Source organism: Mus musculus, chromosome 1 (genome assembly GCF_000001635.26).
Source record: "Mus musculus strain C57BL/6J chromosome 1, GRCm38.p6 C57BL/6J".
NCBI lineage: Eukaryota > Metazoa > Chordata > Mammalia > Rodentia > Muridae > Mus > Mus musculus.
In genome coordinates, this window is record NC_000067.6 from 9,795,125 (window position 1) to 9,819,624 (window position 24,500).

The window sequence follows — 24,500 nt, forward strand, 5'->3', positions numbered from 1 at the left end:
GCAGTGGTGGCCCATGCCTTTAATCCCAGTGCTCTGGAAGCAGCTGGAGGCTAGCCTGGGCACCCAAGCAAGTTCCGGTCCAGCTGACGCTACATAGTGAGACCTTGCCCCAAACAAAACAAGCCTCCAAAACACGGAACGGGTGTGTGTCCTGAGCAGACATCCATCAGGCTCAGGATTCTATAGCTGGCTCACCCAAAAGTGCCATCACGAGGTGAAGAACCCCATGTTGTTTTATCCCAAGATGCAAGTAAGAAGAGGCTCAGACTCGTGCATAACGACGCACTCTCTCAGTAGCGCATCCTCAATAATGACATCACTCAGCCGTCCATCCACTCCTGAGGGTTTATCCTTTTTTTTTTTTTTTTCGTTTTTGTTTTTTCCAGACAGGTAGCCCTGGCTGTCCTGGAACTCACTTTGTAGACCAGGCTGGCCTCGAACTCAGAAATCCGCCTGCCTCTGCCTCCGGAGTGCTGGGATTAAAGGCGTGCGCCACCACGCCCCGGCGGGGGTTTATCCTTTAGGACCTAATCCTCTGTCAGGCTATGCTTCTCAACTGAGCTCTGTTAAGTCACACTGGTCAATCAATCCTAGGTTGCCCACATTTAATTAAGTTCGTTTGATCTTTACAGCATGCCATGATGCACTGTCATATCTGTTTTGAGGTTGAAAAAGCACTACCATCACCCTCTTCTTACTCCTGAAACAGCGGTGGAATGGTTTGCCCAAAGTCCAAAGGGGGAAGATATGCATTAACCCTGGGCCCGACTCCAAAGTTTGTTTTTATAATCTCTACGCTAAAGATAGAACAGATAGGCAAAATATTTGCCTTGTGTGCATGAACAGAGCCATTCTTTCAAAGAAAACATTAACATCTACATTTCAACAAAAAAGCTTCACCTATTTTAAAATTTGATTTTACAGAAAGCCTTTTAAAAAGACATAAGTATTTAACCAAACACTCAACAACTTTTATAGTTTAACCCTAAACATACTGGACAATGGGAATAAGATCTGTATCACCATAGGAGTTAATTAAAGGGATGCTACTCAAAGCACACCCTTACATGCATCTGGAGACGCATCTCAGCGGTGTAGCAGACGCCTAGTGTATATACAGCATCCAGGATTTGATCCCTAGAATTAAGTAGAAAAGTTAATTTTAAGGGTGAGGAAGATGGCTCAGTCAGTAGAGTGCTTGCTGCACTGATGTGAGGACCTGAGTTTGGGTGCCATGTACAAAGCCAGCTATGATGGTGCCTAATCACAGCGCTGGGAAGGCAGACAGGGGAGGACCCTGGAGCTCACAGGACAGCCAAGATGCCAACAGCCAGGTCTAAGATCAGCAAGAGACTCCATCTCAGAAAATAAGCCGGACAACGTCTGGGGAAGAAAACTACTTCTGATCTCCACCCTGTATGCATGCTTACATGTGTGTGCATGTACACACACACACACACACACACACACACACACACACACACTCACTCACAAGCCCATACCTAACTTCCTCTTAATCAAATGAAGATCATCCTCATTTCTTGTCCATAAATGTTGGTGGGCTCTCGATCTCTCTTCCCCCCTCCCCCGCCCCACGTTCTTTATAGTGGTAAGACAAATTTATCCTGGAAACACTAAAATGGTTTCCATCTGTTTTTTTTTTTTTCCCTAACGTCAAAATGTGGTGATAGTTAGGTATTTATCTTTTAATCGAGAATGATGTCATTCCCTTAGTGTTTATTGACATAAAATTTCCTTTTGTCCAAGAGCATTTCTTCAGTATTATGAATATGGCTTTAATTAGCAGATACACTGATCACTTGTTTTTTTGTCACAGAGAAGATGTGTGCTTTATTGTGTGTATTGCTTTGTAAGCAGATCATAGTGGAACATATAAATGACTGCTGCAATATGTTGGGCTCTATGAACTGTATTTTCTTGTCCATTTCCCAAAGCCATGGAGAATCGCTGTTAAGAAAGTCCTGTGAGAATAATAGGTTTCACAGTATAAAAGAATTTGGGTTCACAACCTATTTTAAGGACAAGGCCATATTGCAGCATGGATAGTACAAATAACTTTTCTTACATTTATTCATGAGGCTAAATCTTCTGAGTATCGTTCTAAAATATAAAGAGTTCTTTGAATTTACGGAACTCACTCATTCATCTCAGTTCCTCTATTTGTTCATAGATTTGTGGCAAATTTTCTGGAACCATATGATTCAAAGGGTAGATTAATGTAAAATATGAAGCATGCCATGCAGACAGAAATCCTTTAAACAGTTGTGTGGGTCTACTTTCACGTGGTATCAGATAAAACCTAAACTACAGTGGTGGTGTGGCTCTCTAGTTCAAAATTTTAACTCTACTCCACAACCATTGAATCGTGTAATTCTTAGTTCCCCATTCACAGAACGGGTTTTTAAAAACGCAGCTTCTGTAGTTAAATGGACAAGCACCAGCAGTAGAGTGTGTTGGGTAGTTTAAAAATAACAAACAAAAATAATCCATAGATCTAAAATGATCAAGAGAAACGCATATTATCTGTACATAGCATCTATCTGCCAATTTGTGAGAGCCCTCGCTCATCCATAAACACTGGTCAAAAAAAAAAAAAAAAATCAATCTGCTGACGTGGGAAAAAGTGTAGAAAACTGCCCAGAAAAAGCTAAAGGAAGCACAGTGGGCTCTCCAGATCGTCCGAATACTTATTTGGCTTCTGCAGCGTCCAGCTTGCAGGAAGCCGCAGCCCCCAGCCCTCTGCCACCGCCCGGGTCCGCTCTGCCGCCCGGGCTCCCGAGTGGGCCAAGGTCACCCTCGCCGCGGACCTCGCGCATCCCGTCAGCTGAGCGCAGGAGTCCGGCGGCGTCTCCTCCTGAACTTTGCACCCCGCGTGACGGGCGAGCGCGGGTAGCCGAGCGGTCCCGCCATCCGCGCGGGTCCCGGCCGACCCCGCCGTCCCCTCGCGCCGCCCGCCCGCCCGCCCGCCGCCCGGCGCTTCGCGGGAGGAGCCGCCGTGACGCGTCAGGGAGGAAACGCCGGCGCCCGGCCGCGCCGCCGGGAAGAAGAAACTGCCAGCGCTCTGGGCTCCGCGCCCGGGCGCCCGGACGCCGCACAGCCGGGTAGGTGCGGGGCGGGTGCGCCGGTCTGCGTGCCGGGGTCCCGGCCGGGCTCTCTCGGGCGCCGGGGTCCCGCCGCGGCCCGGCGCGGTCTTTGTGTGCTCCGGGAGAGCTCAGCGCCGTGGCGTGGGGCTCCCTCGCGCGGGGGAGCGCGGGCGGCTCGCCCGGCCCCCCGAGCGGGGCAGCGGGTGGCGAGGACCCGGGAGCCCACCTGACGCGGGATGGGGTTCTGCGCGGACCCGCCGGGGCGACGGTGTGAAGTGGTCGGCAGGGCTAGATCGCGTCGCCACTCTTTTTCAAGTTCTCAGACTCGAACCCTTCGGTCTGTTTTCGCTCGGTCGATTCTCACGGTTCAAGCACCGACGAATGCCGCCTTAAAGCGCGCTGAGGTTTTCGGTTCTAGGGCGCGCTTAGGGATGGTTCTTTGGACCGGTAGAAAAGAGAAGGGATTCGCCTCTTGAAACAAAGGTCTTTGACTTAATGTTGCACCGAATGCCTGGTTGAACTGCAGTTCTGCAGGCAGAGACTATGCTGGATGCACTTAGGATTCGAGAATAAACACAGAAGAAGAAAGAGAGAGAGAGAGAGGGGGAGAGAGAGAGAGAGAGAGAGAGAGAAAGAGAGAGGAAAACAAAACAACAAAACCCCAAAAACGCCTCTTGGGTAGAGTCTTGCCCTTCTCACTAGATTGTTTACCTAACAGGCCTGGAAAGTGCCTGCTTTATTTAGCAAACACAGCTCATACTATGAACTGCTCTGTTTCCTAAGTGCTTTATAAATATTACCTCAAATTCTTAACTCAAAATGATAAGTTATTTGTGGTTGTAGCCACGAAGAGGCCATGCATACTCTAGTTCCCCAATGTTATAGAAAGAGCTGGAAACATTAGAGGAAGTTTCAGACATATTTTAGGAATGGGTGTGCCTTCTGCCCCCTTAGGCTACCACTCCCTTAAGGCAAGTTCTTACCCTTCATTCCCCGTAGGATTCAGGCGTGGAGAGATGGGACCTGTTGCTGGCAGGTCTCAGGCCAGATCCCATGTAACTTCAGAAAGGTGGACTCTCTGATTCCAAGTCTGACAACTCAGACATCAGAAGTTCCCTTTCTTTACACTGCCACTGGACTGAACCTAGTTTTGTTTTTATAGGGAGCTTTGTTTTCAATATGTTTGACAATTTATATGACGTGGCTCAGATGGGAGCATCAGATTAAACTTGAACTGTGAAACAGAACCCTTTTTGTTTGTAGACATTACCATTAACAGTTTGGTAATTTTTTTTTTTGCGGTTGGTTGTTGCTGGCACTGAATTGGTTGATGAATCCTGTAAGGTGTCCATTTTGTGTCTTGCGGCTTATATATAGAGAGAGGATTTTCCCCCAAAATAAAATGATCTTTTTAAATGAGTGTTTTGGGCCTGGTGCCTAGATGGTAAAGACTGAGAATGGTCAATAAATAATAACAACTGTGGTGATTATAAATGTAATATCAAGATTTTTTTTTATCATACTCACTGCCTCTGTTGGTTCTTTTCCTTCTCATAAATTTCCATTTCCTGGGAGGTAACTAAATGAGTTGGTAAGCCTGATTAATAGGACTGTACGAAGCAAAGGGGCTCTCCCGCCCCAGTACAGCTTCTGTAGATACCGCAGACATGAGTGCTACTCGTGAATTAAATTCAACCTAACATCTAATAATTGTCTTCAGAGAGACCGTGTGAGGTCAGTACATCTCAAAACGCTCTCCCTTTTGTACAAGTAAAGACACCACGGTATCAAACTGTTGGCTTTGCTGTTTGCCTGTTTGCCAAGCTAATGGAGGGTGAGCCCAGGTGGAGAAGGCGCATAAATGGGCGGAGCCTGGCACGTGCAGGCCTGTAATAAATATTTGTGGAATGAATGGCTTCAGAAAGCTTGCTCTTTCAAAACATACATCCCAAAATACCATCGTAATTGATTTGTGCTGAAGAGAGGCCTAACCCAGTGCTTCTCTTATTTCAAACAGTACCTGATGCAGTATTCTCCTTATAAAAAGGACAAAGATACCCTATGGACTAAGGATTTATCATCTCTAGTTTTTGAAAAATAACTTAGTGGTTGTTTTTTCTTTCTTTTTTTCTTGTCAAACACCCTGCCTATTTTTTATTTTATTTTATTTTTGGTCTGGTTTTAAGGGGTGTTAAGTGGGACAAATGCTGTTTGTTCTTGTGCTGAAAGCTTTCTTACATATGTCTCTAAGCACTTGGGTTTATGAGGGAGTTCAAATACAATGATCAAAGGGATTTCTCAGTGTTCTTCTGAAGTGTCTGACATGGCGGTGTGTTTTCTGAAGCTAATTACTTAAGTTTATACTTCTAAAAAAGCAAAAAAAAGTATCTTCATTTATTTATATCCTTTAAGTGTGGGCCTCTGCATCCTAAACTATGTGGCCCCAGATATATTACCTTTAAATAGGGAGGACAGTATGGCCACTACCTGGGAGAGGACTTGAGAAGGGCCACTGGGTGAAAGACAGCATGGCAGTTCCCCCAGGGACTTTAGGTAGCTAGAACATCGTAATGAAGCCCATCTGAGTCAGCTGCCTGTCAGCCCTCTGCGTGGAGGTGGAATAAGTGCTTTTCAAACCTGCCTTGTAGAAACTACCATTACCCTTTCAATCTTCACGTGTTCTTTCTTTTAAAACTTAATGTAAATTATGGACTAAACTGCTGATTCATGAGAGTCAAATTATGTAACGTGTTATTCCTGATAGAAATGGCTCCCACACTCTTTTAAGTGAAGATGTGTCTCTGTTTTTCTTTACCTGCTCCATTCCTGTTGAAGGAAGCTTTGATCTTGATTCACCCCCCCACCCCGCCCCTCATTTCATGGAGAAAAGTGATAAATCTAAGAGGGGCTGAGATGCCCGGTCTTTTAGTTCACATCAATATTTAATTTAACAGGATCGCTGAGTTAATTACTGTTGCCAAGAAGATGTGGGCCAGCCCAGAGTGTCAGGCTGCATGAGACCAAGGCCAAGGGCTTCAGAGAGAATTAGGGCAGTGTGCAGCAAGCCTTGCTTTCTTCTAGTTTTTCAGACTCATCCCTTACAAGGGTCTTGTAAGTGTGTCTATGTCTATCTCTGGGTATCCACTGTTCTACTTAAAACCAAACTGTATGTAGCTCCACTGGTAGAGTGTTTCCCCACTGTTCTGGATGCCCCGGGCATGATCTCCATTGTCATTAATCAAACAGAACAATAGAAGTCTACCCGGGCATGGCGTCCCATTCCTATAAACTAGGGTAGGAGACTCAGTCGTTTGCATCCCTAGGTTGATGGAGCCTGGATTACATAGCAAGGTCATGTCTCAAAACCAAACAGAATAAACCCAATGATGTTTGCTCGTGTAAGGTTATGGGTGAGGCAGTTGTCTCTTGGCTAGGGACTGATCTTTTCTAAGGTGTATGGGTGAAATAAGAGATGTTAGTCAGACTCTGAGAGATTCCTTTGTAGGGAGACTCGGTTTCTACCATGGAGACAGACATAGGAAAAACCTAAGGGGACTGACACCTGGGAAGGGCTAGAAATATCTACCCGTGTGGTAAGTTTCCATGTGCAGAGAGTTCCTGTAAGCTCACATGGGCTGATGTGTCCTTACCAGCAGTTTGTTCTTTCTTTCTTTTTCTTTTTTTATATTTTGATTTTTATTATTCAGACCATATATTGAAGTATCACTTTTTAAAACGTTTATAAAAAGGCTTAGTTGTAAACTGTCATAATAGATTTACAATATATATGTACATATGTATATATGTATATATATATATATATATATATATATATATATATATATATATATATAAAAGAACAAATTGAATATTAGAAATTATAGGAGTCGCTCCATTAAACTGCAGGAGTCTTCTTTAATAGCCTTCAATGTAGCTTACTGGCAATCTTAAGAAATTGAAGAAGCTCATTCATGTTGTGGAAGCCCTAAAGGGAAAAACTGAGGAAACTCATTGGTAATTTTCACAGCTTCATTGTAAAGTTCAAGATCAAAGCGATTACTTAAACAGGGTATAAGATGCGCACAGAGCACGGTCGCCTTGGCTGTGACTTTTCCAACTACTTCTACAATCCCAGAGATTTCCTCGTCAAGTGGCTCCATCAATTCAATGGTTCCATTTTTTCCTTCTCCATCTGAAAGAATAAACATTTTTCCAGTGGGATGAATCTTTTCTAGCTTCCCCACGAAGCACACGGACTGGTCGATATACTGTGGTAACATGCTGGTGTTGATGCGCGCTTTGGGGTGCCCCATTATGTCCTTCATGATTCTGTCGCCAACACTCGCAACCCACGGGAAAGCAGAAAATCAGTAGCTCTTTCTTTAGGCCACTGAGTGAGGGCTTTGCAGATAATTTAAAAGGTAGAGAACTGATTTAGTAGCTTGAAACATGAGAGCAAGGGTGACTCTGGATTGAATAGTGGCCTGGCTTTTGTTCCTTTCTAAGACTGTACTATTTGAGAATGTCTGCCATACTGAGATGTCATTCTTTGCACTGTGAGTCTCCTCTGTGATTTTTAAACAAATAACACTATTTACATAACATGTAGTAATAAGCATGATTCATGTATTGTGTGTATGTTTGTGCATATACATGTATATGTGTGTGTATACATGTCTGTACAGGTGTGTGGACATGTGCATGAGGCAAGATGTCACCTCAGGCATTATTCCTCAGGAGATGTCCACCTTGTTTTAGAGACAGAGTCTCTCATTGTGAACTTGCCTGTCAGCCTAGGTCAGTCTAGGTCAGCAGGCCAGTGTGCCCCTTGAAATCACCTGTCCCCAGGGCTGAATTTACAGATGCATGCCATTCCCTGCTTTATACATACATTCTGGTCATCAAACTCAGGTTCTTATGCATATCTGGAAAGGGCTCCCAACTTAGCTATCCCCAAACTCCCCCAGTTTTCTGGTATAATTGCTAAGCAATTAAAGCCACGGGTTCGGTCATCTAGGTAAAATGTATTTCATAACACTCAGCTATAAAAAGTGGGATTCTGAGGTTGGGGAGATTGGAGGGGAGATTGCTATACTGTCCTGAGTTTGAATCCCAAGCACCCACGGGAAAATGTGGGCATGGATGCATATCCCTGTAACTCCAACACTGGAGAGTGGAGGCAGGTGGATCCTGAGACTGGATGATAAGCTAGCTTAGCCAAAAAGTTTAGCACTGTTTCCAGGTCAGTGAGCGACTCTGTCTCAAGGTAATAAGACAGAAATGATAGAGTAAGACAGATCCTGGGCTGGGCCTCCCTGTGAATGTGCATGGGTGTGTGCTCCCCCCCCCTCACACACACACACACACACACACACACACCGCCGCTGGGAGCCCTGGATTGTAACTTAGTTCAGAGGTATGTCATTAGGATCGGAGTCGTTTCCTTGTTTGAGTTGAAACTGAGGAAACCTGTTGCTGCCATCACTTGCTTCTTACTTTTTAATTGTTTTTGAGATGGAAGCTCTCAGTCTGTTGCCTAGTGGGGCCACAACTCTTGGCTTCAAGTGATTCTCCTGCCTAGGCATCTTGAGTAGCTGGAACTGCAGGCACATGCCACCATGTCAGGTATTATTCTGGCTTTTAAATAAAAGCAGATTAAATTTGGGCTGAGTGTGGGAAGGCGCATTTGTGATCCCAGTGTTTGGAACTCAGACGAGTGACTATCAAGAGCTTGAACCTAGCTTGGGCTATGTATCAAGGCCATCTAAAACAGAGCTTAGTTAATTTTAAATTTCTGAGTTTGCAATTCATCATTTACATATGTAGAGAAAGTACCAAGTACTGCAGGACAAGTGTGAAAATGGTATGCTCATGTATGAGACATGAGATGCATGCTTAGGTGGGGGAACCTTGTGAGATTTCCCCCATCCACATAGGCATGTCCACCGGGGTGGTCACTAGGGAGGTCTTGTTCATGCAACCATATTTTGAGAGTTTATGGTCACAAATCCCTGTCATGTCTAGAGGACACTATCTTCCAGCTGGCATCTGAGTCTTCTGGCTTTGAATGTTTTTATTCTTCGTCCATGATGTTCCTTGAGCCTTGGGTGTTGGGCTTACGTTGTAGATGTACAGTTAGCAATGGGCTCCCCATGCTCATCTGTTGTCTGCATTTTGATCAGTTAAAGATCTGTGTAGCAGTCTCCATCTGCTGCAAAAATGAAAATCCTTTGGTGAAGGTGATGTCTACATTTATCTGTGGGTGTAAGTGTTTAGAAAATAGTTAGACACTGTATGGATTTAGGAAAATAGCAGTAGTAGGTTCCTCTGGGATCTGGGATCTGAACAGCCATGGTGGTTGGCTAGGTTTACAGTACTGGGCCTGAATTCTCATCCAATGGGGGGAGCCATAAATCCACTTAGATGGCTGTTGGCTATCTTAAGACACAAGTACTATTACTACACCACTGGGGATGTCTTCCTGGGGAAGCTGTCTTTGTCCTAGTTGGCAGGATTTGTAGCTGAGAGGGACTGCTTCTGTCCTTGGCAGCTTGTACAGCGCCTCCTAACACTGTGAGATCTCGTCCTCAGAGAGGAGACTTCCTCCAAGTCCTGTGTCTGAAGATTGTGCTGTCTTCAGCAATCGAGACTTAAATTAATGTTCTGGGAGGCCCGAGCATAATGGCAAGAGCTTACTTTGTTTTGGGAGTCTCATGGACCCCCTGACCAGTAGTTAGAAGGAAGGTTGTTTGTTTGTTTGTTTTTAAAGTCTGTGTCTATATGTGTTATGTGCATACGAGTCCTGGTGTCTTTGAGGCTGGAAGCGTCACATCTCCCTGGAGTTGCTTCTCACTGTATAATATTTTCTGGTTCCATCCATTACTTGCATATTTCATTTAATTTCTTTTTTGGTATCTGGGTAGAATTCCCTTGTGCAAATGTACAAAGTTTTCATTGTGTGCTCATCAGTGAAGGACATCAAAGCTGTTTCCACTTCTTAGCTGTTGTGAATAGAACAGCAGTGAACATGGCTGAGCCTGTCAGTGTCTCTGAAGTACCTTAAAAGATAGTCTTCTAGGCTTCTATTTTTATGTGCATGTACACATATATTTTCTGAGGTGTTTTTGTTTTATTTTGTTTGAGAGTCTAATTCTGCAGCTCAGGCTGTTCTGAAACCAAGACTAGGCTTAAATTCTGGATAATCCTCCCATCTCAACCTCTCAAGAGCTGGGATTACAGGCGTGAGCCACCATTCCAGACCCTTGGTACCATTTTAAAAACAAACAGGCTTGCCTTGCTGGTTAGAGTCATGCTTATGCAGCCAGTGAACGTCAGAGATTCCATACACCTTTGAATCAGTTATTTGCCTGTGTTTCCTGGCCAGCTGCCATGCCCCAAACCTGGCTGACGTTCTTGGAAATTTATACTACTGCTAATAAAGAGAATGAGTGAGTGTGTGCGTGGATTGGCAAATCCACCCCAAGCAGTATAACACACGTTATGGGTCATGGGCGTGTGTTGCCAGCGCATTAAAACATGTGATAAATCAAGAAAAGCAACGATGGGGTATTTACAGATGGTTTGCTGTAATCACTAAGAGAAGCAGAAATGATGGATTTGAACCAAGGAAAAAGTGGCTGCTCTGAAGCTGTGAGGAAGGAAAGCAGAAGGTTCTAGTAAGCATAAGCACATTGTTTGAGGTCAGTGGTGGGACGGCACCGTCGTGAAAGGTGGAAATGTGGCGTTCTTATGATCCTACTTGAAGATAGGCTGCCTTGCGGGAGATAACACGTAGTTAAAGTTCACGCTCACATCCCCTCCTTGCATCCTGACAACCCCAGGTTTTCCAGACAGCATCTGTGTTGACATCCTTCACTTCCCTTTTGTGTTACCAGTTTGTGTACAGACGCAATCCACACCTACCGGCTCCAGCCCCATGTGTCTTCCTCTTTGCTGAATGCTGCCTCTCTGCCTTTCTCTTTCTCTATTCTCATTCCTTCCTCTTCTTTCTAGCTTCAGCATCAAACAATCTCTCCAGCCTTCTTTTCTCTGTTGGGTCTTCACTTTGAACTTGAACAAAAAAAGATACTAATTATAGTGGTACATTTAAGAGAAGGCCTTTAATAAGGAAAAGGAGAGCCTTTAGTTTGCAAGGAAAGGTAGATATTATAAAGAATGAGTGGTTTCAACCTCCAAACCCTGTGGAATGCCCAGTAATTCCTTTAAAAATATCCACACAAACTTCACCTACTTCCTCATCAGTAAATAAGCTATTTGTCCTTAAGCATTGATATGACCTAAAAAAATGTACACTATTTATATTTTTTTTTCATGCTATTGCAACAACATTGGTTTGTGGTTTTTTTGTTTTGTTGTTGTTGTTGTTGTTTTCTATAAAGGGTATCAGGCATATAAATGAATCAAATAGAGTGTTTGGCCTGGAAAGATAACTCTGCAATATGACACGTTGCCTTTAGACAATACATCCAAAGTTCAAGTATCTGGCTTAAAAACAACTTGTTTGTTGTTGTTGGTTTTCAAATAAGCCGAAGATTAAGGCAATCCCAGACCAAAGGCTATGGAGCTTTGGGAAGTAGTATATCAAGTTTCTGAACTCTTCCCTCCAAGTTTCCATCATAGGTACACATGGATGAGATCTTGGGTCCAGCTGAGTGCTCTGGGGTCAAAGACGCAGCAAAACTCCTTGAGCAGGGCCTCAGCTGGAGATGTGCGTGGGTATGCCGGCCGGGGCCGGGCGGGCGGGCGGGTGGGCGGGTGGGCGGTGACTCAGACTGACTCCAGGGAGTCTGCATAGGTGCTTGGATCAGATGCTTGCGGCGCGGGCGAAGCTGCGTGAACTGCATAGGAGTAGAGGCTTACTTTTTATAAACATTAGTAGATTTTTAAAAGATGTTTTTATTCAGCCTCCCCACAGCAGGCTACTAAAAGTGAAACATGAACTACTATTTTATTTATTTGGACATTGTTAGAAAACATTCAGAACTCAGACTACTGTTTTTTCTTTCGGTCCTTTCTTCTTCTTAAAAGAAAGTGTTTGTTTAGTGTGGGGTGTGTGTGTCGACAACTTGCAAAAGTTGGTTCTTTCTTTCATTTCTTTCTTTCTTATTTTTTTTAAAGATTTATTTACTTATTCATTTATTTAATATGAGTACACTGTAGCTGTCTTCAGACACACCCGAAAATGGCATCGGATCCCATTACAGGTGGCTGTGAGCCACCATGTGGTTGCTGGGATTTGAACTCAGGACCTCTGGAAGAGCAGTCAGTGCTCTTAACCACTGAGCCATCTCTCCAGTCCCAGTTCTTTCTTTTTTACCTTGTGTGATCTGGACCCAGACCAGATATCAGGGTTGGTATCAGACACCCTACCTGTTGAGCCCCTTGGTGGAGCTGCCTGCCTTCTTCCTTCCCCCACCTTTCCTTTGTCTTTTTGTTTTGTTTTGTTTTGTGTTGTATTTTTTTGCTTTTGCCCCCACCAAGGCAGGTTTTTTTCTGTGTAGCCCTGGATGTCATGGAACTCACTATGCAGACCAGGCTGGCCTCGGTTTACAGATCCTCCTGCCTGTGCCTCCACTGTGTGGCTTCTCTGTTGTGGTTTTATATATGTATGTAAACTTGCACAGTGGGGAGCTTACTGGGACATGAGTATTGTTCTCTTTTTTATCTGTTTCCCCCCTCACCAGTATTTGGTTTAGTTTCTTCTTTGAAAGGGGATTTTTTTTTTAATTAATGAAAGATAAAGTACTCCAGTGTTTTAGCAGAGGGTTTTAATTATTTCTATGTGTGCCCCCTTTTCCTCTTTGGATTTTGTATTAGAATTCCTTTACTTCTGGCTTCTACTATTATTATCATTGTTTATTCCTTTTCTCTTTTTGTGTGAATAGGTTTTTAAATAAATATAATAGTCTCACTTATGTGTGTAAAGGTACTGTGTGTGTGTGTGTGTAGGTGAGAGAGAGAGAACATAGGAAAGAAGAGGTCGTTGACCTGTAGGATGTCAGCACTGGGAGCCACCTCTAGTCCTCTGCATGAGTAAAGTGCTCTTAACCATGGAACCATCTCTTCAATTTCTTGCGTGTGTTTTTTGGAGTTAGAATCTTGGTGTCTGTTTGTCTGTCCTTCCATCCATCCATCCATCCATCCATCCATCCATCCATCCATCCATCCATAATATTTCATATAGATTGTGTTTAAAATTATCTTTTAAAAATTTGTTTATATTTTTAAAGATTTATTTATTATTATATGTAAGTACACTGTAGCTGTCTTAAGATGCACCAGAAGAGGGCTTCAGATCTCATTGTGGTTGTTGGGATTTGAACTCAGGACCTCAGGAAGAGCAGTCAGTGCTCTTAACTGCTGAGCCATCTCTCCAGCCCTTTTTTTATTTTTTTACACTCCAGATTTTATTCCCGCTTTATTCCACATCCCATTCCTCCTCCCTACCCACCTGTCTTCATGAGGATGTCCCGTCCCCCCCCATCCCATCTGACCTCTAAACTCCCTGGGGCCTCCAGTTTTTGGAGGGTTAGGTATATCATTTCTGAATGAACACAGACCCAGCAGTCCTCTGCTGTATGTGTGTTGGGACCCTCATATCAGCTGGTATATGCTGCCTGTTTGGTGGTCCAGTGTTTGAGAGATCTCAGGGGTCCAGGTTAATTGGGACTGCTGGTCCTTTCTCCTCAGCTTCTTCCAGTTTTCTCCTTATTCAACCACAGGGGTCAGCTGCTTCTGTCTGTTGGTTGGTTGCAAATATCTGCATCTGACTCTTTCAGCTGCTTATTGGGTCTTCCAGAGTGCGGTCATGCTAGGTCCCTTTTTTGAGCGCTCCATAGCCTCAGTAATAGTGTCAGGCTGTGAGACCTCCCATTGAGCTGGATCCCACTTTGGGCCTGTCTCTGGAACTTCTTTTCCTTAGGCTCCTCTCCATTTCCATCTCTGTAATTTTTTTAGACAGGAATAATTATGGGTCAGAGTTGTGACTGTGGGATGGCCCCCCTCCCTCATTTGATGCCCTGTCTTCCTGCTGGAGGTGGGCTCTGTAAGTTCCCTCTCCCTACTGTCAGGCATTTCATCTAAGGTCCCTCCCTTGAGTCCTGAGCGTCTCTCACCTCCCAGGTCTCTGGTGCATTCTGGGGGGAGGGGTCCCTAACCTCCTATTAACTGAGGTTGCCTGTTTCAGTTCTTTCTGCTGGCCCTCAGGGCTTCAGTCCTTTTCCCTTACCCAGTACCAGATCAGCCCCCCCAACCCACCTTCCCTCTCTCCCTCCCCACTTGTGATTGATTTCTTCTCCCTCCAAAGTGGGACTGAGGAGTCCTCACTTGGGCCTTTCAGCTTGTTGACCTTTTTTAGTTCTATGGACTGTATCTTGGGTATTCTGTACTTTTTCTTTGTTTTTCTTCTTCTTCTTCTTCTTCTTCTTCTTCTTCTTCTTCTTCTTCTTCTTCTTCTTCTTCTTCTTCTTCTTCTCCTTCTCCTTCTCCTTCTCCTTCTCCTTCTCCTTCTCCTTCTCCTTCTCCTTCTCCTTCTCCTTCTCCTTCTCCTTCTCCTTCTCCTTCTCCTCCTTCTCCTTCTCCTTCTCCTTCTCCTTCTCCTTCCTTCTCCTCCTCCTCCTCTTCCTCCTCCTTCTCTTCTTCCTCATCTTCCTTCTCTTCCTCCTCCTTCTCCTTTTCTTCTTCTTGCTAATATCCACTTATTAGTGAGTACATACCATGTGTGTCCTTTTGGGTCTGAGTTACCTCACTCAGGATGATACTTTCTAGCTCCATCCACTTGCCTGCAAAACTCAAAACAGGTGACAACACATGTTGGTGAGGATGTGGAAAAAGAGGAATGCTCCTCCATTGCTGGTGGGATAGCAAACTGGTGCAACCACTCTGGAGGTTCCTCAGAAAATTGGAAATAGATCTACCTGAAGACCCAGCAATGACACTCTTGAGAATATACCCAAAAGATGCTCCACCATGCCATAGGGGCACATGTTCCATTATGTTCATAGCAACTTTATTTGTGATAGCCAGAAGCTGGAAACAGTGATAGCCAGAAGCTGGAAACAACCCAGATGTCCCACGATGAAAGAATGGATATAGAAAATGTGGTTCATTTACCCAATGGAATACTACTCAGCTATTAAGAAGGATATCCTGAGTTTTTCATATAGCTCTTAATGAAGTCTTATTGTTTAAAAAAGACAACTACATATATAAACTTGTTTCAAAGGAATGGTAGTATTTTGCCAGCACCTGCCACGTGCATTAGTTCCTTCAGTGTTGCTGTGACTGATGTACTGCATAGAAAAGAGTGTAAAAGATAGAAGAGGAAATGCTTGTTTTGTCTCCTGGCTTCAGAGTCTGGACCGTCACAGCAGAGAAGGTGTTCTAGGAGCATGTGTTGGACCTCTTCAGAGACTGGCGGGCCAGAAAGCAGAGAGAGCCTCTGGAACTGGAAGAGGCTATAACCTTCAGAGGCTTGCCCCCTGGGATACTCCATCGGCTGGACCATATCTTATAGGCTCTTCAGCTGTCATAGTAGTCCCTGGAGTCAGGGACCCAGAGTCACCATGGCTTACTTCCCTTTCATGCTGTCAGCTGCTGTAACTATAACTCAGTGTGAAGCCTTCCATTCTGATACTGCAAATCAGGCCAAATGTTGAGTTACCATTACAGCAGCATTAAATTAAGATTAGAAGAAGCATTTAATTCAAATCTATACTATTCTGCTGACTGTGTACTTGTTTCCTAATACAGCTATTAAATATACCAGCATAATTAGTGAAAATTACCTTATCTTTCCCAATGATGTCTGATGTTGTTGGTGTGCATCGTTTATCTACTTAAGATTATGTAAGTTTGGTGTTGTGGGAAAATGAAGGTCCTTATTTACATAATTCTTCTTCCCCTTTGAATGGTATTGTTTCTATCATCAGGATCTTTGTAGTTTTATTGCTTATGGTGTCTGCATTTCACTATTCAGAGAGCAAAGAGAAGAGAATTAGTGTTTGTTGGGGGGCAGACAAGATAATTTTATTTAAAAGCTATAATAAGGCTGGGCAGGTGGCTCAGTCAGTGCTTATGAGCACTAGATGGTCGTTCAAAGGACTTGGGTTTGATTCCCGTCACCTACATGGCAGCTCACAACCACCTGTAACTATAGTTTCAGGGATCTAACTCCTTCTGGCCTCCACTAGACACCAGGCATGCAAATGACACTAGGCACAGATATACATGCAGGCACAACATCCCTACACATTTAAAAAACTTAAAGTCACAGTAACTATGGCTTGGATATGTTGGATAGTTTTATTTATAGATGGACACACTGAGCATAGAAGGCCTCAACGGTTGCTACTCATATCAGTGTGGGCCCAGAGCCCATCTCTGTGGGTCTCCCCAACTTTACTCCTTAGTCCCCTGGTGGCTTTTGACAAGGGGGTAAAACCTGACTGTCTCAGTAAGCAGAGGTGAAATTAACCTACAGATAACCCAGATAACCATCTGCCGATGAAGCAGTTAAGTGGGTTTTAAAATGGGCTCTGTATTATTCTGAAACAGTTTTAGTGTTTTAGTTTAGGAATCGGTACCAAGTTTTAAGAAGTCTGACTGAAAATGCATTAAGTATATTACAATTTATGTCTAATAGATAAGGACTCAAAATTGTATACTTAAAAGCTAGTTGTTTGAAGCCTTGAACCAACAGAATTTGAATGCTATTTGCCAAACGTTCAGACTCTGTTAGTAACCAATGTCCATTAAACTTGAAAACAACAGTGGACACAGTTATGTTCTGAAACCACTTGTGTACCAGCATCACTTACCCCTCACTCTGCCTTTTTTGGAGTGGGAAGGGACATTAGTTTGGTAGATACTGAGATGAGCCTCCAAGAAGGAAAAACAGAAAACATTATAAGTCTAAAATCTGCTGTTTAGAGTAAAAGGAGTCTGTCCTTCCAGATCAGATGAATGCTGTTTTAAAATGATTTTTGGAGAGGATTGGTGCTTTTCTGCCCAGTGCAGATACAGGGTTGGACCCTCCTCTCCATGCAAGTCTCTGCTGTATGTGCTGTATGGTGACATAGCAAGTGTGATACAGGCACCTTGGCCTTGACTTTAGCCTCCAGAATGTGCTAAAAAATATTCACTTGTGTAGATGCACTAACTGTGCTTGGCTTATTCTGTCATCCACTGAGGGACATCTGGGTGGTTGCCATTTTTCACTCTTAGGAAGAATATTGCTGTGAATATTTATGAGTAAATCCTGTGTGACCATATGTTTTCACTTTCTGCAGACATATACCTAAGAGCAGAATTGCTTAACCATATGTAAATCTTGTTTAACTTTTTTGAGAAATTCACAAATTGTTTTCTTGAATATTTGCTTGACTTTACAGTTTTCTTGTTAGTGTATAATGGCTCAGAAAAATTATATTATATTATATTATATTATATTATATTATATTATATTTAGTTTTTCAAGGCAGGGTTTCTCTGTGTAGCCCTGGCTGTCCTGGAACTCACTCTGTAGACCAGGCTGGCCTCGAACTCAGAAATCCACCTGCTTCTGCCTCCCAAGTGCTGGGATTAAAGATGTGCACCACCACTGCCCAGCTTATTTTTAAATTTCACTTATCATTGTGTGTGTGTTCACTGTGTGTGTGTGTGTGTATGTGAGTGCATGGTGAGTGTGCACTGTGTGTGTGTGTGTATGTGTGTATGTCTGTGTCTCACAGAATTCATGTGAAGTTTAGAGGACAATTTGGTGGGGATCATTTCTCACTACCTTTCTGTGCCATTTAGGGATGGAACTCAGGATGTCCTCATTGGGTGGCAGTTTACCCACTGATCTATCTTATAGGCCACAGCTTTTGGATTTCCTCACACACTCTCAAAACACTGTTGCACAACTTTCTATTTTAGTAAATGTGAAGTGGCATTATGGTTTTGATTTTCAGGGCCCTAGTAACTCTGTGCTGTGTATATATATGAATTATTAACGTTTTCATGTTCTGCTTTGGCCAGTTGTAAGTTTTCTTTGGAGAAATATCTATCCAGAATCTTTGTCCATTGGAAAATTGCATTATTTCTCTTTTCACACTTCATTGGGCCTCACCTAGTTGTTTGTTTTTAAAGAACATCACTGAAGACAATTATATCTGGGCTTTGCTTTGTGTGAACTCTTCTGGTTACCATTCCGTCTCTTTCCTTGCTGTGACTTCTGGGTTTCTTCCTGGGTTGGTTTTGCTAGTTTGTTCTACTGAACTGTGTGTTTCTTCCAAGTTATCTGACTAGTTTGTGTGCAGCTGCTCATGGTATACTTTGAAGGCCTCATTACTTCTTTGAGCCTGGTAGTGATGTCCCTTTTTCCAAGCCTGGTTTTAGTGGTGTCTCTTCTCTCTTCTTCCTGATCAGTGTAGCCAAAGGACACCGGTGATCCCTGACCTCCCCAAGAACCAACTCTTGACTTCATTGTGTGTCTTGTTTTTACCTTTCCTTTTTTCATTGATTTGTGTTCTTCTGTCTCATTGCTTCCTTCTATCTATTTACTTTTGGTTGACTTTACTCTCCTGTCTTCAGTTACTTTTTCTTTTTCTTGGGATGGAGATCATAGACTGGTCTTGAACTCCTGGGCTAAAATGGTGCCCTGGCCTTAATCTCCCGTGTAGCTGGAACTTCAGGTGACCAATACTACTCCTGGCTTTCTTCTTGTTACTTTTTTTAAGATTTATTTTTATTTTGTGTGTTTGCCTCCGTGTGTCTATGTGCCTGGTATCCAAAGAAGTCAAAGAGGATGTCAGGTTCCCTGGAACTGGAGTTATGGATGGTGGTGAGCTGCCATCTGGGTGCTGGGAACCAAACCCAGGTCCTCTGCAAATGCCGCAAGTGCTGTTACAGGAATTTATAGCAACATATTTTCCTCTGGAAAAATCACTGGAATTTGTTATGTTGTGGTTTAAAATATTTTCCAGTTGTCTTTATTATTTCTTCTGTAAATACATTTGTTGCTTAAGAGTACATTTTGTAAATTTACCAAATTTTCTTTGTTATCATTTTCTGATTTAGTAATACTCTTTAAGATCATGCCTTGTATGGCTTCTGGACTTTTAATTTTACGAAGCCTTCTTATGGCCTAACATCTGGACTGCTATGGAGATGTTTTCTATGAGCTTGACTTCCGCTGCAGTCCGGTGGGATGCTCACAATGTTCCCTAGGTCTGGTTGTTGAGATTGTCAGTCATGTCTCCCCTTGTTACTCCTCTGCCTAATTGCTTCCCTTACTGTTTCTAACACACTGGCTTAGTGTTCATGTTGATCGGACTATGAAAATTCATTATGAAGGTAAAAGGCTCAAATGCAAACTTAACAATGTTTCAATGAGACATTTAAAAAAAAAGTTACTTTTAGCCAGGAGCTGAGGACCTTTAGTCCAAACACTTAGAGGGAGAGGCAGATAGGTCTCTGAGTTCAAGGCTAGCCTGGTCTACAGGAGATCCAGGACAGCCAGAGCTACATAAAGAAACTCTGTCTTGAAGGATCAGCAACAATAATAGTAATTAATCTATTTTACTTTTAAGTATTATAATTTGGTGCTATGTTAAATTTGGTGCTATTCATTAGGTCTCTAGTTATTTTGGGTCTATATCATAAGATTTGCTAGTAAAATACACTAGAAATTTTTTTAAATTTATTTATTATATGTAAGTACACTGTAGCTGTCTTCAGACACACCAGAAGAGGGCGTCAGATCAACCATGTGGTTGCTGGGATTTGAACTCTGGACCTTCGGAAGAGCAGTCGGGTGCTCTTACCCACTGAGCCATCTCACCAGCACCTAGAAATGTTTTTAAGTAGTACAGATACCCATCTCAAATACAGTAACCTTATTTTGATCAACTTAATAATGTGAAGTATTGAAAAGAACACATTTGCTAGTTTTTAGTTGAGATAACATTTTCAAAAAATAGAATCTTCTTCCTAACTAGTATTAATAAATTGCCAAATGTTCTTATTTATTCTTCATTGTGACATTGTTTGATTTGCAACTGTGAGAATTCTATGAAATGCCTGTCTTTGAATCTTCAGTGGTAGAAAAGCTGTGTGAGACCTGGCTGTTAGAGATAAGATAACTAATCAGTATTGAGTATAGTAAAATATTTTCCTTGGCAGAACTGCCTGGACATTTCAATGTCATGAATAATGTACTTATAAAAAATATTTTTATTGTATATGCCTATGTGTATATATAAACAAATGTATATAAAATTTGACTTTTCCTTGTACAACACAAAATGTATTATTTCTTTAAAAAATAAACCAGTGTTTTGAAATTATAAAAAAATTAAATATCTGCATTTTGATGCTTTTTAAAGCTGTATATGTATTATGCATTATTTTCAGTTACTCAGTTATGATATAACAATAGTCATTTAGAAAGATGTGAAATCACAATATAGAGAAGACATTCTAGGAGAAAGTATAGATAACCGACAGCATCTATAGAAGAGATTGCAACTGTGGGACAAAAGAATATAGAACACAGAGCGGGAGGTAGCTATAAAAATCTTTATGAGTCTTGGCAAGGAGGCTATTACTCAAAAATGCATTTCTAAACAACCTAAATCTGTTTCTATCTCTGGAAGAAAATGTCTGAGGGAGAAGCCGGCTGTTGACACACATCCTCTTCTGTAGTGTGGTTACTACAGTAACTGGATTACATATTTCCATTTAGATCACATGGCAGTATACTTGGCAACACTGAATGTCTAAAAGGCATGAATGTGACTATAACTTGTGAGCTGGCCTATGGAGGAGATGATGCCGTGAAAATGCTTGATCTAGTGAGGGCCATGATGGTTCCCTAATGTTGGTGGAGACAAACCTGCCTGCTGCTGCATACTGTGTAACGGCCTCACCTGGAGAATTGAGACAGCCTGGGTCCTAGTGTTAAATCTGCCACTAACTCGAGTAACCTTTAGCAAGTGAGAATTTATTCTCTTTGACTGTACATAGTTCAAAGTTTCCCACCCCTCAAATTCTATGGTTCTATTAAATTCATTTTTTTAAAAAAAATACTTGAAAGATTATTCTTTCAGTAAAGATGGAAGCTTTTGTTGTTGTTTTCAGCGTTTGCTGTTTCAACTAGGCTAGGCTGCATGAATAAGATTCTTGATAGCATTATCTAAAGCCAAGTACTGGTTTATCTGAAAACAAAGGGTTTCTTTGCAGTGTCATTTAGCTTGGCATGGGCCATGAATCCAAGAATTATTCTACAGGAACAAGAGAACAGTAATGTAGTTGTACTTAAATCCAGAGTTCCTCACAGCCATTCATCAGAAATAAATTGAGGGGAATGGTTACTTCTATATCTGCAAAAGTTCTAAAATCTACTGGTGGGTCTTACTATAGAGATCATAGTAAAAAGGAGTTTAAACCTGACAGAGAAACTGCTGCTCTTGTTGTATTTGTTTGGGTATAGTAGTCTATGTGATATTAAAATGCCGATGAAATCATGCATTTTGGAATTTTTACCAGTTTCAAATGTGCGCTGTGACAGAGATGGATCACCATGTTTGATGACGGTCTTTACTTTTCAATAGATGTCTTCAAATGACGGCAGATGGAATCTTACATAGGTAGTATGTTTTAGTTAAAAAAATGTTGAAATTATCAGACAAGCCCCCCTTTTTTATATTGAAAGAATTCACTTTTAAGTAAGATGTGGGGGCACATGCATTATCCTAGTGCTTGGGAGGCTGAGGCAGAAGAATTGCCAGTTGGGAGGACAGACTGAGCTTCTTGGTGAGTTTGAGATGCATAGAAAGATCTTGTCTGAAAGAAAGAATGAAAGTACACTTAGCACATAGGTGATTTCCTGAGCAGACCAGAGGGCAAGCCATCCAGGGTCCTTGATCGTAGCTTTACATGTGCTGTTTAAACAATTCAGACATTTTATTTTGTAGTTGTTTTGCAATTGAATATAGAGTCTTATTCAGCCTGGTCAAGTGCTCTACTGTTGCACTATCAAGCTAGCCACTCCTCTCTGCTTTTAAGTTTTGAAGCAGGGTCACACATAGCCCAGGCTGGCCTCAGCTTCAGCCTCAGTATGTAGCTGAATATGACCTTGAACTCCTGATTTTCCTGCCGCTACTTGGGAAGTACCAGGACTGCGATTATACAGTATCCTGTGCAGCTTCATGTTTGGTTTTAAAAGGAGGGGAAAATGGAAAACAGGTTGTAAAACATGACCTTAAGTAAGTTGAGTGTTGGTTATTGCAGAAGCAGGCACAGATCAAGAAGAACCTCCCAGATGCAGTTCTCTTAAAAGGCCAGCTTCCCAATCCTTGCTGAGAAAGGTGGCATTACTGTTGTCCAAAGGAGGGTCGTTTCAAGACTTGTTGTTAGCATTCCTTCTAGGTTCCACCTCACAGTTTCCTAGCAACAGCCAGGGGTGCCGGAGTCACTATAAAAGGGGCTACTTGCCTCCTTCTCACTCTCATATTCTCTTATCCTCTTACTCTCTGCCCCTCAGCCCCCTCTCTCCACTTGTACCTGGCCGGCCTCTCTTCTCTCTCTCCTCTTCCTCCTTCTTTTCCTTCTCTTTCTCTCTCTCTCCCTCTTTCCTCTTCTTTATCTTTACTCCCTCCTCAACTTCCTTTCCCATGCCCTGAATAAACTCTACTCCATACTATATCCATAGTGTGGCTGGTACCTCAGGGAGAAGGGATGCTTCAGCATGGGCCTTCAGAGTACCCCCTTTCACATCACCATACTGTGCTTCTATCAAACATATTCCTGGCTCTCTCTCTCTCTCTCTCTCTCTCATATAAAACACAACAGTTGTTTTGTTGTTGTTTTATGATTTATTTTTTGTTTATGTGTGTGTATGTTTCTGCATGTGAAGATGGTGTTGGATCTTGGTTGCTGGAGTGAACCAAAGTCAGTGTCTCTGAAAGAGCATTGAATACCCTTAACCATGATGCCCTCTCTCCAGTCCTAGTCTCCCAGGACTTCTTATGGCTACAGAAAGCTGAAGAACTCCGGTCTCATTCGTGTGTGTGTGTGTGTGTGTGTGTGTGTGTGTGTGTGTGTAGTGGCATGGTATCTACATACATCCTTCTATATACTTTACTTATCATTGTTGACTAGGTCTGATGATTACAGACTAGCCTGAACTCACTGTCTTGCCAAGAATCACCTTGATTTATAGTTTTCCTACGTTTACTTTCCAAGTGCTGGGATTACACGCAGGTACTACCACACCTTGCTTGATGAAGTGCTAAGGATTGAACCAAGGGCCTTGTGAATGCTAGACAAGTGCTCTACAAACAGATCTATCTACAGCCCCTCCCACATCCTTTAAATCACCTTTAGATTGTTTATTTATAAATAACCCAATTATAAATATAATTTATATATATAATTTTTATAATTATAAATATAAGTTCATAAATATCTAATTATCAATATCTAATGCATTCACACATGAAATAGTTATGTTGCTCAGGGATTAGTGACAAGTATGTAAAGTCAGTACATATTCAATAAGAACATTGATTCAACCATGTTATAGGTTTAACAACAGTCTGCAATGAGATATTAAATGATCAAAGATAGAGGCCACAGCAGAGTCTGTCTATGCATCCCTTTGTTTAAAGGGATTCAGCATTGTGCTTAGAAGTACAGGAAATTCAGGTTGTTTTTTGGAACTTCCTCAGGCATGCATGAGGCGGGCACTGGGGAGAGGATTGTACACACGTATGCTGGAGGTGAAGCTTAAACTCTTAGGGTAAACATGTGCTTTTCCTCTGACTACTTCTCAGCCCTCTGGCTTCAACTTTGATGCTTCTGCCTACAAGCAAAGGATGAGTCTTTGTGGGCTGGAGATAGTCCAGTGAAGGCTCTAGCCACCAAGCCTGATAACATGAATTTGATCCCCGGAACCTCCATTGTGGGAGGAAAGAATCAATTCTTGAAGATTGTCCTCTGGCCTTCACATATGCTAGGTACTCACAAGTGCACTCCCACACATCCTCACACACGTGCATACACAACCTTTGGGCTGTGACACTTAAAAGAACCTGTGTTGGTGTAATCATATGTAAACCCCAAACATATTCTCTTTAAAATATGTATGCAGTAAGATGACACAAGTGGAGTGAATGCCATTGGCAGGAGATGCTGTAACTAACTGGCACATTGGCTCAATCTACTCTTAGCACATTTGAGAGATTATCCTTAGCATAATTAAAAATGGAGGTATACATTTGCCAAGATTCTTCTTAAGTGATGGCTCACCTATCTTTCCTTAAGATTATTCACCTGTAGAGTAGGCATCGTGATGTGACATGCTCACAGGTTTATTACCTTAAAGATTAAGAT

The 24,500-nt window shown here is 42.4% G+C and overlaps 1 protein-coding gene and 1 pseudogene across 2 annotated transcripts in view; one reads left to right on the forward strand and one right to left on the reverse strand.

Moving 5' to 3' along the window:
• Positions 1-3,005: 3,005 nt before the first annotated feature.
• Sgk3 (serum/glucocorticoid regulated kinase 3) overlaps positions 3,006-24,500 on the forward strand; it is a 104,441-nt gene continuing 82,946 nt past the window's right edge. For both annotated transcript variants that reach the window (NM_133220.2, NM_177547.3), the window contains exon 1: positions 3,006-3,122. The gene's annotated coding sequence lies outside the window, so the exon portion shown is untranslated. The remainder of the gene's footprint in view (positions 3,123-24,500) is intronic.
• Gm6195 lies at positions 7,064-7,429 on the reverse strand (annotated as a pseudogene).